The sequence below is a fragment of the Ornithorhynchus anatinus genome, chromosome 4 (genome assembly GCF_004115215.2).
Source record: "Ornithorhynchus anatinus isolate Pmale09 chromosome 4, mOrnAna1.pri.v4, whole genome shotgun sequence".
Classification (NCBI taxonomy): Eukaryota; Metazoa; Chordata; class Mammalia; order Monotremata; family Ornithorhynchidae; genus Ornithorhynchus; species Ornithorhynchus anatinus.
The window spans coordinates 123,645,390-123,657,161 of NC_041731.1; the positions used below are offsets into that span (position 1 = coordinate 123,645,390).

An 11,772-nucleotide genomic window follows, 5' to 3' on the forward strand; every position below is an offset into this window, starting at 1 on the left:
GTTGTCTAGGCCCAGGTACATGTTCCTTTGAGCTTTGGATCAAATTGGCAGTAATCTCACAAACTCTCAGAGTGAGTGCTATTTGTGATGATCCCTGGCGGAGTTTAAGACAGAGGGGAGGTGAAAATTAAGTCAAGTTGGCTCCTTGACTGTTGTCATAACGTGAGAAGCAGCATGGCCTAGTGGATAGAGCACAGGCCTGGGAGGCAGACGGGTCTGGGTTCTAATCGTCGCTCTGCCACATGTCTGTTCTGTGACCTTGAGCAAGTCATTTAACTTATCTGTGCCTTAGTTACCTCATCTGTAAAATGGGGATTAAGACTGTGAGCCCAATGTGGGACAGGGACTGTGTCCGACCCAATTTGCTAGTAGCCACCCCAGTGCTCAGTATAGTCCCTGGCACGTAGTAAGTGCTTGACAAATACCACAATTATTACTTATTATTTATGAACTCTTGCTTAATAGGAATTTTCCAAACTGTTTATTAATAGTTATTTGAGAAGCTCCTTTGTGATTGGAGATTTTCTATCACGGGGATTTCCTATACCTCTCAGCCCACTCATCTCCAGATTCTATAACCTCACATATTAAGACTGTGACCCCGACATAGTACAGGCACCGTGTCCAACCCGATTTGCTTGTATCCACTCCACCGCTTAGAAAAGTGCTGGGCCCATAGTAAGTGCTTAAGAAATACCACAATTATTATAAGTTTAGAGCCAGCTAGGAGCCACCACCACGGTCATGAATACTTTCTCTTTAGAACTATTCAAGACTCATCTTATTTTTTAAACTTCAGTCACAGAATGCAAATAACAATATTACTCCTTTCATGTCCTTGATAATAAGTATCCCGGGGCACTTTGCAAATTACTGAAAATTTCCTTTCAAAATATTAGTACACTAGGTCAAACCAACACCTCTTTAACCTGACTGTACAAATTAAAACCATCTGAGGTGACAGATAACCAGACACAGAGTGCTGTAAATCTTAGATACACTGTAGCTGAGTGCTCTGAGATAATAGGTTGTCTGTAAATATGAAAAGTCACTAAAAGATCAGACACACCAAACTTGAAGGATTAAATGAACTTCTAAGTCCCATGAACATTGCTTGGTCTCTTTACACGGGAGGAACTCATTCCTCTCTAAGATATTCAGGCAAAGTTGCAGAAAATGTTTTTAAAATCTGAGAGCAAAAGAAAGTGTACAGGCAATAAATGTCTAACTCTTATGCAGTACGTAGCACTAGAAATGTTCTTGATAATTATACGGTTGAATTATCCTGAAGGGAAAATACTGGACTGTGGATGGCGTATAAAACATTTCTCCAATGGTTCCCTGAACTTCCTCTTGTCTCGTCCTACGCTGTCAAGTTGTTTCCAACCCATAGTGACACCACAGACACATCTCTCCCAGAACGCCTCATCTCCATCTGCAGTCCTTCTGGTAGTGGATCTCTTGGTAAAAATCCAGAAATGGTTTACCATCACCACCTTCTGCGCAGTCATCTTGAGTCTCTGCCCTTGACTTTCTCCCATGCCGCTGCTGTCCAGCAAGGGTGAGTTTTGACTTGTAGCAGATGGCCTGCCACTCACTAGCCACTGGCCAACCTAGGAATGGAATGGACAGGCCTCTGCCTGACTTTTCCTCCTGTAGCCGAGACTGGTAGAGGACTGGAAACTCTCCAGATGCGACTCTAAGAGGGGGGAACTTTCTCTAGCCAGGTATAGATTGCATCAGATTGATCATAAATGGTCAGCCATTACTCATCACCAACAAAGAATCTCTTATCCTGGGTAGGCAATGAGCATATACTGTGTCCAACCTGATTGGCTTGTATCCACCCCAGTGCTTAGTACAGTGTCTGGAACATAGTAATCATTTAACAAATGCCATAATTATTATCTACTCCCTCTCTGCACTTAATACACCCAGAGCCACATAGATGCACGTGGCTCTGTGGAAAGAGCCTGGGCTTGGGAGTCAGATGTCATGGGTTCTAATCCCGGCTTTGCCACTTGTCTGCTGTGTGACCTTGGGCAAGTCACTTAACTTCTCAGTGCCTCAGTGACCTCATCTGTAAAATGGGGATTAAGTCTGGGAGCCCCAAGTGGGACAACCTGATTACCTGGTACCCCCCCCAGCACTTAGAACAGTGCTTGGCACATAGTAAGCGCTTAACAAATGCCATTAACATTATTATTATACACAGCAAGGGAGGGAGAAAGTCTTCCTACCAGTGGAAACCCACTTTTTCCCAACACAATCGCATTTGGATGGGGTATTGAATTATTCATTCTTTCTCCCAGCATCCAAAATAACAGGTCTGCATTTGTTTAATCCTTTTATCTAGCCTGACCACATATCCTGGATTAGCCAGGAAAATCCTGGATTTTTGTAAACCGCCCAGGGGCAATTTTAGAAAAAAAAAACACCCAATGTCTTGAAATTGGGTCTGTCCTAGTTATAGTGATTACACCTCACCCCTTAGCTGGCTGCATTCATTTTAGTATTCTGGCAGTATACCGTGTAGTGTGGATCATCGTCTATGCCTCCAGGTCATCTTTAAATCATGATGCACCAGAATGCAGAAATTATCCTAGCAAGAATACATCTCTTGGAGGCAGGACGCTACACTGGATGACCTCCCGATCAATCAAATCGATGATGATGGTATTTCTTAAACGCTTACTATGTGCTTGACATAAGTTCTAAGTTCTGGGGTAAATACAAACTAATCGGGTTGGACAAAGTCCTTGTCCTACATGGGGCTGACAGTCTTAATCCCCGTTTTACAGATGAGATAACTGAGGCACGGAGAAGTTACGTGACTTGCGCAAGTCCACACAGGAGACATGTAGTGGAGTTGGCATTAGAACTCAGGTCCCTGTGACTGCCAGGCCCGTGCTCTATCCACTAGGATATGCAGCTTCCCAATTCATGGGTGATATCTATTGAGTGCTTACTGGGTATAGAGTTTTGTATTAAGTACTTGGGAGAGTATAATAAAGTGGACAAGATGCCTGCCCTCATAGACCTTATAGTTTCTGGGGGATTTGAAGAAGAGGGCATCCAACTTTGGTTCAGGAACCAATCTCAAATGGCGTAACCCTGTCCCATGACAAAATTGGTTTCAATTGATATCGCTCAACCTGACAGTTTTTATGAATCAGTTGTGTCATGAGTCTGATAACTGTCCATTTCAGTTTGCATAAACCTATGAGAAAATTATGATTCTAAAATGAACCCCAAATGAGGTTCCTTCCAACTCTATTAATTGTGGACGAGTGAGAAGAAAATTGGTCAGCTGTAAGCACAATATTCAACTGATGAACCAAATAAATTGCCTGAATTTGCTTTCTTCTCCTTCCCTGAAGAGACACCAACAAAAATAATTTGACAAAATAGCATGCTTGCAGCATTTTTTCACTTTCCAAATCAACTTAGAATTTGGGACTGTTTTGGAAATGCCAATAAATCATTAATACCATAAAATGCGAGAGGAAATGTCTCCTCATTGTAATCCTGAAACTAGTGAAATCTGATGGATTGACATAGGTATTGAAAAGTAAATTAAACAGAATAAAAAAATGGGCAATCAGCCTGGCCTAGTGAAAGATCACAGGCCAGGGAGTCAGAGGACCTGGATTCTAAAATTGGCTCGACCTGCTGCCTGACCTTAGGCAAGTTGGTATTTGTTAAGCGCTTACTATGTGCCGAGCACTGTTCTAAGCGCTGGGGTAGACACAGGGGAATCAGGTTGTCCCACGTGGGGCTCACAGTCTTAATCCCCATTTTACAGATGAGGGAACTGAGGCACAGAGAAGTTAAGTGACTTGCCCACAGTCACACAGCCGACAAGTGGCAGAGCTGGGATTCGAACTCATGAGCCCTGACTTCAAAGCCCGTGCTCTTTCCACTGAGCCACGCTGCTTCTCTATTGTAACTTGTAAGTTCTCTATTGTAAGTTGTAACTTCTCTGGGACTAGGTTACTTTATTTGTAAAAAGGGGCATAAATTACCCCCTCTGATTTAGTCTGTAAGTCGCGTTTGGGATAGGGAAGGTGTCCAACCTGATTATCTCGTATCTACCACAGTCCTTAGTACAGTGCCAGGCACATAGTAAGCGGTTGACAAGTATAATTTTTTTAAAAAAATCAAGATTGACCCAAATGTTTCTTTTTTGTTGTTGTCGTTTCTTCCTGAATACAGCAACATTAAAGTAAGAACACATTGGTAGGTACAAGATGTAAAAATTAAAGGCATTCTCAAGAGATAAAATAATGGAACTTAAAGATGTTTTACAGTTTCATCTTTCCTAGCTAGTTTTAATGTTGATTATAGTTACTTCAGAGGCCAACTCCACAAATACAGATTTAGAGAGAAAAAGTCAATGATATTAATGATGGTATTAGTGCTTACTATGTGCCAAGCACTGTTTTAAACACTGGGGTAGATATAGGTTAATGAGGTGGTCCCACGGGGGCTCACAGTCTCAGTCCCCATTTTACAGATGAGGTAACTGAGACACGGAGAAGTTAAGTGGCTTGACCAAAGTCCCTCAGCTGACAAATGGCGGAGCTGGAATTAGAACCCACAACCTCTGAATCCCAAGCCCATTCTCTTTCCACTAAACTATGCTGCTTCTCCTAAGAATATGTGTGATTTTATTTGAGAGATTTTCTGTCCCAAACAAGATCTGTGATGTATATTTAACATCAAAGGAAGTCATTCCTTCGATTATTGGATTCTCACTATCCAAAGCAATGAAGAAAATATTAACTTCTATGTGGATTCAGCATGAAGATTTATTATTGCTTAACATTTGCATATCTCCTGATATTTTCCAAGTTATTATCATTAATTATCCATTCCTCCACATAGCCTTTGACATCATTAATTCTGTTGAAAAGTAGTAAAACATTTTAGCATTAGGTGGTCTGCCCAAGTTTAAATGGTATATTGGGGGCATAAGGCTGTGGGATAGACTAATTTAAGAATAACAAAATAAACCTTAATTTCAGAAGTGATACAATATGTCATCTAATCAGGTTCACATTATATTTTCAAAATACAACTTAAGCTTTATTTTTATACACAGCAGTAGTAGTAAATGGTATTTATAAACACCTACAGAATGCAATGTGCTATACTAAATGCTTGGGGAAGTAAAACAGAAGCATAAGACACATTTCCTGACTACCAGGACAATGAGGTGTGGGCAGGGATTGTCTCTCCCTTCATTGCTGAATTGTACTTTCCACGCACTTAGTACAGGGCTCTGCACCAGTAAGCGCTCAATAAATATGATTGAATGAATGAGGGAGCAGACATAAAGATAATTATAAATGGGGGTAATACAAATATATTGACAGCACAATTAATTATACCTATATATTTACATTTTGGGAAGGGTAACAATAAATAAATATGTACATTCTAGTGCCAGCCGTTGGGTTGATGGGATTTATCCTCTCTAGACTGTAAGCTTGTTGTGGGCAGGGAATGTACCTACCCACTCTATGTTTTTATATTGTAGACCCTTAAGCATTGCACGCAGTAAGTGCTCAATAATTATGATTGATTGACTGACTCTAGGTGTTGGAAGATAACTGGAAGAAATTTGGAGGAAGTAGGGTTTTAGGAAGACTTTGAGAGAAGTGAAGTGACTTGCCCAAAGCCACTCAGCTGACAAGTAGCAGAGCCAAAATTAGAACCCACAACCTCTGACTCACAAACCCGTGCTCTTACCACGCTTGGAATGTACAATTTGGCAACAGATAGAGACAATCCCTGCCCAATGACAGGCTCAGAGTCTAACCATAGCAAATGTAGTAGACTAGAGTGGGGAGAGACAGGAGGCAGGGAGGTCAGTGGCGCAGGCTGATGCAGAGTCGAAGCGAGATGTGATAAGTGCTCGATTCAGCATAATAGTTTGGATGAAGAGGAAGGGGTGGATTTTAGTGATGTTATGAAGGCATACCTGACATGCTTTGGTGACAGATTGGATATGGGGGTTTGATGAGAGAGATGAGTGGAGGATAATGACAAGGTTAAGGGCTTGTGATACAGGGAGGATAGTGACATTGTCAGTACTGAGGGAAAATACAGAAGAAGGACAGGATTTGGGTAGAAAGATGAAGGGTTCTGTTTTGAACATGCTAAGTTTGAGGTGTCGAGGGGGAGATCCCTGAAGGCAGCAGGAAATGAGAGATTGCGGAGTCGGACAGAGGCAGGGCCGGAGAGGTAGATTTGAGAATTATCTATATAGATATGGTAGTTGAAGTCATGGGAGAGAATGAGTTCTCTGAGGGAGTGGGTGTAGATGGAGAATTGAAGGGAACCCAGAACTGACCCTTGAGGGACTCCCTCAGTTATGGAGTGGGAGGCAAAAGAAGAGCCTGTAAAAGAGACTGAAAAGGAGTGGGCTGAAAGATAGGAGGAGAACCAGGAGAGGACAGTTTCAGTGAAGCCAAAGTAAGATAACATTTCCAGGAGAAGGGGTTGGTCCACGGTTTTGAAGACAACTGTGAGGTCGAGGAGGATTAGGAGGATTTGTCAAGGAGAAGGTCACTGGTATTTGGTATTTGTATTTGTTAAGTGCTTACTATGTGCAGAGCACTGTTCTAAGCACTGGGGTAGATACAGGGTAATCAGGTTGTCCCACATGAGGCTCACAGTCTTCATCCCTATTTTACAGATGAGGTAACTGAGGCACAGAGAAGTTAAGTGACTTGCCCACAGTCACAAGCTGACAAGCGGCAGATCTGGGATCGGAACCCATGACCTCTAACTTCCAAGCCCGTGCTCTTTCCACTGAGCCATGCTGCTTCTCTGATGACTATAGAGAGGACATTTTCCGTGGAATGAAGAGGCCAGCAGTAAGATTGTAGGGGTTCAAGGAGAAAACTGGAGGAGAAGTGGAAGCAGCCCACAGGGACCTTACAGTCTAGAGTGGGAATCAGACATTAATATGAATAACTAAATTAGAGATTTGTACAATAAATGCTGTGGGGCTGAGGGTGGGTGAATCTCAAGTACTTAGAAGGGCCTTTTCCAAGGGTATAGATGATGCAGAATGGAGAAAGAGTAGGAAAAATGAGGACATAGTCCAGAGAAGGGCTCTTGGAAAAGATTTAATTTTCATAAGGGTGTGAAAGTGTGGAGTGGTGATCTGTCAAATGTGAAGTGGGAGGGAATTCCAGGACCGACCGACCTGGGCAAAGAGTTGACTGTGAGATAGATAAAATAGAATTTCGGTGAGGAGGGTGGTATTAATTACTTGATGATATTTATTGAGCGCTTAGCAGAGGACTGTACTAAGCAGTTGGGAGAGTAAAATAAAATAGAGTTTGCAGAATGCAACAGAGCTGGTATAAGTGCTTAGATCAGCGTGGCTGCAGCTTGGATAGAGAGGAGAGGGTAGATTTTAGAAATGTTATCCTGACATTGCTCCGTTGACTCGAGCACCTTGAAATTATGAAAAGAAGCCTACATGTTGAAATGTGCTATGCACTGTGTGTGCAAATGGAATTTTCTTATGAATGATTGAAGGAAACTGATTGGCTAAGGGGTTATCAGCTTGAGTACTGAAATTGTCCAGAGTTGCTTGTCCCCGAAAAAGCCTGATAGAGCACAATATTATGCTTATTCAGGACCAAGTCAGCCACACAGGCAAACAAGGTAACTGTTTGGGGTCTTATATGGCCAGAGGCACAGGGCTTCTTCATCTGACTCTTGATTTTTGCCTCATGGTTCATCTGCTTTTCACCTCCCTTTTATGGAGTCAGTTCTGACCTTATGACTTATAAAAGGAACCATTCCTTCCAACATTTCATATACCATCCAATTTCATCTGCTATCACAAATTATACATTCTCTCTCTCTCACACTGTCTCCCTCTTCCCCTCCTTTTCCCTCCTCCCTTCCACAAAATGAATAAAGGAAAAGGCAAATACAAAATCAGAAAGGGGCTATGAAACAATATCGAGACAATGAGTTGAGGTGGGATCTATACTGAGGCCAAAGTAAATTAGACAACTAAAACTCTAATGGGAATGTAACAAAGACAACTGGAACTTAAATCTGTGCTTCAGGGAATAGTTCAGATAGAGGAGAGATTATTTGAAAATTCACTTTAGCCATTGTTTTCCTCCTTCCCCCCCAGTTAACCTGGATCTGATCTGGAAATGACTTCACTCATTTGGGGCACAATGTAGCCACCATATCCCTTGAAGCTGGAGAAAGTGACAATAAATAATAATTGTGGTATTGTTAAAAGCTTAGTAGGTGCCAGGCACTGCTCTAAGTGTCGGGTGGGACACAACCCCTGTCCCACATGGGGCTCACGATCCTAATCCCCATTTTACAGATGAGGTAACAGAGGCACAGAGAAGTTAAGTGACTTGCCTAAGGTCACACAGCAGACACATGGCAGAGCTGGGATTAGAACCCAGATCCTTTAGACTCCCATGCCCGTGCTTTATCGCCTAGGTCATGCTGCTACTCAAGAGACAAGGGCAGTCACCCCATGGTAACTACACAAATGTAGCAACAGATTGGTTTGAGTTGTACTGCAACCGTGGTACTACTTAAGAGCAGAAACTAAATGCAAGGCATTTGGAAAAAGATTGAAAGCATGTGGCCTATTACTTTCAACATCTTATTCCAACCCAAAGGGAGAGAGTGGTTACTAGTAGTTTGCAAGAATTGAATACAAGTCACTTTGATAGTACTAAGATGGATTGATGCAATCAAGAGCACAGGGACACACATGTCTCCTAACTGACCCAAAATTATGTATGCTTTTTGTCTATTTGGGTTGCAAGTGGTCCTGCCTTCCTAGTCTCCCAGCGTATTCCTCCAGGTCCTGGGGACCTCATTAAGAAGGCCCACACCCAATCCAAGGGAGCCGAGGGTGTGTATTTGCATGACTGATGATTATTAAACTGTTAAATGCATTTAACTCCATCTTTTGCTCTCGTTTTGTGAGGGGTCACAGGCTGAAGCACGGGCCTGGGAGTCAAAAGGTCATGGGTTTTAACTAGGGCTCCACCACTTGTCTGCTGAGTGCCTTTGGGCAAGGCACTTCACTTCTCTGTGCCTCAGTTACCTCATCATTAAGTGGGGATTGAGACTGTGAGCCTCACATGGATCAAAGACTGTTTCCAACATGATTTGCTTGTATCCAGCCCAACGCTTAGTACATGCCTGTCAGTGAGGACTTACCAAATATCACAATTAATATTATTATTCTTTTATAATTCTTCACCCGATCATGGTTCTATACTGTAAACTTGTTAGGGAAAGGGAACATGTCTATCAACTTGGTTGTATTGTACCCTCCCCAGCATTTACCACAGTACTGTGCACACAGTAAGCGCTCAGTAAATATCACTGATGATAAATACTGTTGATGCTGATGGAGCTTCACCTCCAAAATGGACAGAGCTCCATCTTGATTTTCCAGAATGATCAACTGCACAAACTCATTGTTGATAAGGTCAATAGCATGCACAGCTGTAGTAAGAGTATTCATTAAGCGCTTACTGTGTATAGAGCTCTGTACTAAACGTTCAGAGAGAATGCACAGTTGGAATTCAATGTGGTTGTACTCTCCCGTCTGGGCACAGAATTCAGTGAATGGGGATAGGTATTGTTGTCTTTCATTGTCAAATAAGACACACTGATAGAGAAGCAGCATGGCTTAGTGGAAAGAGCCCGGGCTTGGGAGTCAGAGGACTTGGGTTCTAATCCCGACTCTGCCACTTGTCTGCTGTGTGACCTCGGGCAAGCCACTTAACTTCTCTGAGCCTCAGGTCCTTCATCTGTAAAATGGGGATTAAGCCTATGCGCCCTATGTGGGACAACCTGATTACCTTGTATCCACCCCAGAGCTTAGAACACTTGTGTGGCTGACAAGACCATTATTGGGGCTTACAGAACTGGCTACTTTAGGCAAGTGGCTACTTTAGGCACACAAAAGGGCAGCCCACTCTTGCTCATATCTGTAATTCATTTATTTCTATTAATGTCTGTCTCCCCCTCTAGACGGTAAGCTCACTAGGAAAGGGAATGTGTCCATTTATTGTTATAGTATACTCTCCCAAGATCTTAGTACAGTGCTTTGCACACAATAAAGTGCTCAATAAATACAAATGAATATGAATAATGTTGTGGTATGTACTCATTGTTTGCATCAGCTAGTGCGTTTTCTCTTTTGCTTCCTAGCCTCTGGTTTCTTATTGCTTGGCACATAGTAAGCACTTAACAAATATCATCATAATTATTATTCATTCATTCATTCAATCGTATTTATTGAGCGCTTACTGTGGGCAGAGCACTGTACTAAGCACTTGGAATGTACAATTCGGCAACAGATAGAGGCAATCTCTGCCCAAGAACGGGCTCACGTCTATGAAGTACTGTCTCACTAACGCTGCTGGCCTGACCTCCTCAGTCAATTTCTGGTTTTCACCTGGGATGCAGCACTGTCTGATACTTAGCTTTACCACGTCCTTAAAACTCTTCCTTTACCCTTCTGCTTTGGGTTTCCCCATTTCAGGTCTCCATTCAGGAACTAACTGGGTGTCCTCTGTGACTCATTCTCCTCACAAGCCTCCCCCAACCCCCGAACATTATCATATTAAGATGAAACCACAAGCTCCCTCTAGACTCTAAGTTTGCTGTGGGCAGGGAACATGTCTAGATGTCTACGAAAACTCTGTTACACCGGACTCTCCCAAGCGTTTAGTTCAGTGAACTACACACAGTAAACAGACTGATTAAGCATTGGTTCGATGTTGGGAGACTGAGTTTGCGATCTTTCTTTGTCAGTTGATATTGATTCTGGCTCATAAAAGAAGCTGAAAGAGCTGTTGGAGACAGATGGCAATGAGTAGATGAATAGGGAAGGGGACATCTCATTATTAAGTGTTCAAAAGGTAAAGGGAACAGCAAGGGGAGTGGCATGGCCCAGTGGAAAGAGCTTGGGCCTAAGATCCAGAGAACCTTAGCTCTTATCCCAGTTCTGCCTCTCGTCTACTGTGTGACCTTGGGTAAATCACTCAACTTCGCTGTGCCTTAGTTACCTCATTGTTAAATGGGAATTAAATCGTCCTCCTTCCTACTTAGACTGCCAGCCCCAAGTCAACAGGGACTGTGTCCAACCTGATTATATTGTATCTACCCCAATTCTTAGTGTAGTAGTATCTGACACGTAGTAAGCGCTTAAGAAGCACCATGTCACAATGGTTAGAGCACGAACCCGCGAGTCAGAAGGACCCGGGTTCTAATTCCACTTCTGCCAGTTGTCTGCTGTGACACCTTGGGCAAGTCACTTCACTTCTCTGTGCCTCAGTTCCCTCATCTATAAAATGGGGACTAAGACTGTGAGCCTCACATAGGAATGACATGGATTGGGTCCAACCTGATTTGCTTGGATCTGCCCCAGTGCTTAGAACAGTGACTGGCACTAATAAGCGCTTAACAAATATCACAGTTATTATCATTATTATTAATAACAGGTACCATTTAAAAAGAAGAAAAATAAAAGTAGATAACCAATTTACAGCCAGAGTGACAGTCTTTTGCTCCATACTGGGTTGTAAGAGTGTAACTCATCGGGCATTTGTCTTCATAGCCAACACAGATGTGGCTACCCACATGAGCCAGCTTTTTTCAGGTTTCCTATTGAGCCTCTTCTCCTTGTGGAACAAGCAGTCTGGTGGGTCAAGGGTCAGAAACTTTCATTTGGGATGACGTAGCCCT

At 42.7% G+C, this 11,772-nt stretch overlaps 1 non-coding gene across 1 annotated transcript; it reads right to left on the bottom strand.

The window, feature by feature from the left end:
• Positions 1-1,571: 1,571 nt before the first annotated feature.
• Positions 1,572-1,709, bottom strand: LOC114811813. The gene has a single exon (XR_003759509.1). It is a non-coding gene; the product is annotated as a small nucleolar RNA SNORA7 (small nucleolar RNA).
• Between the last annotated feature and the right edge of the window lie 10,063 nt (positions 1,710-11,772).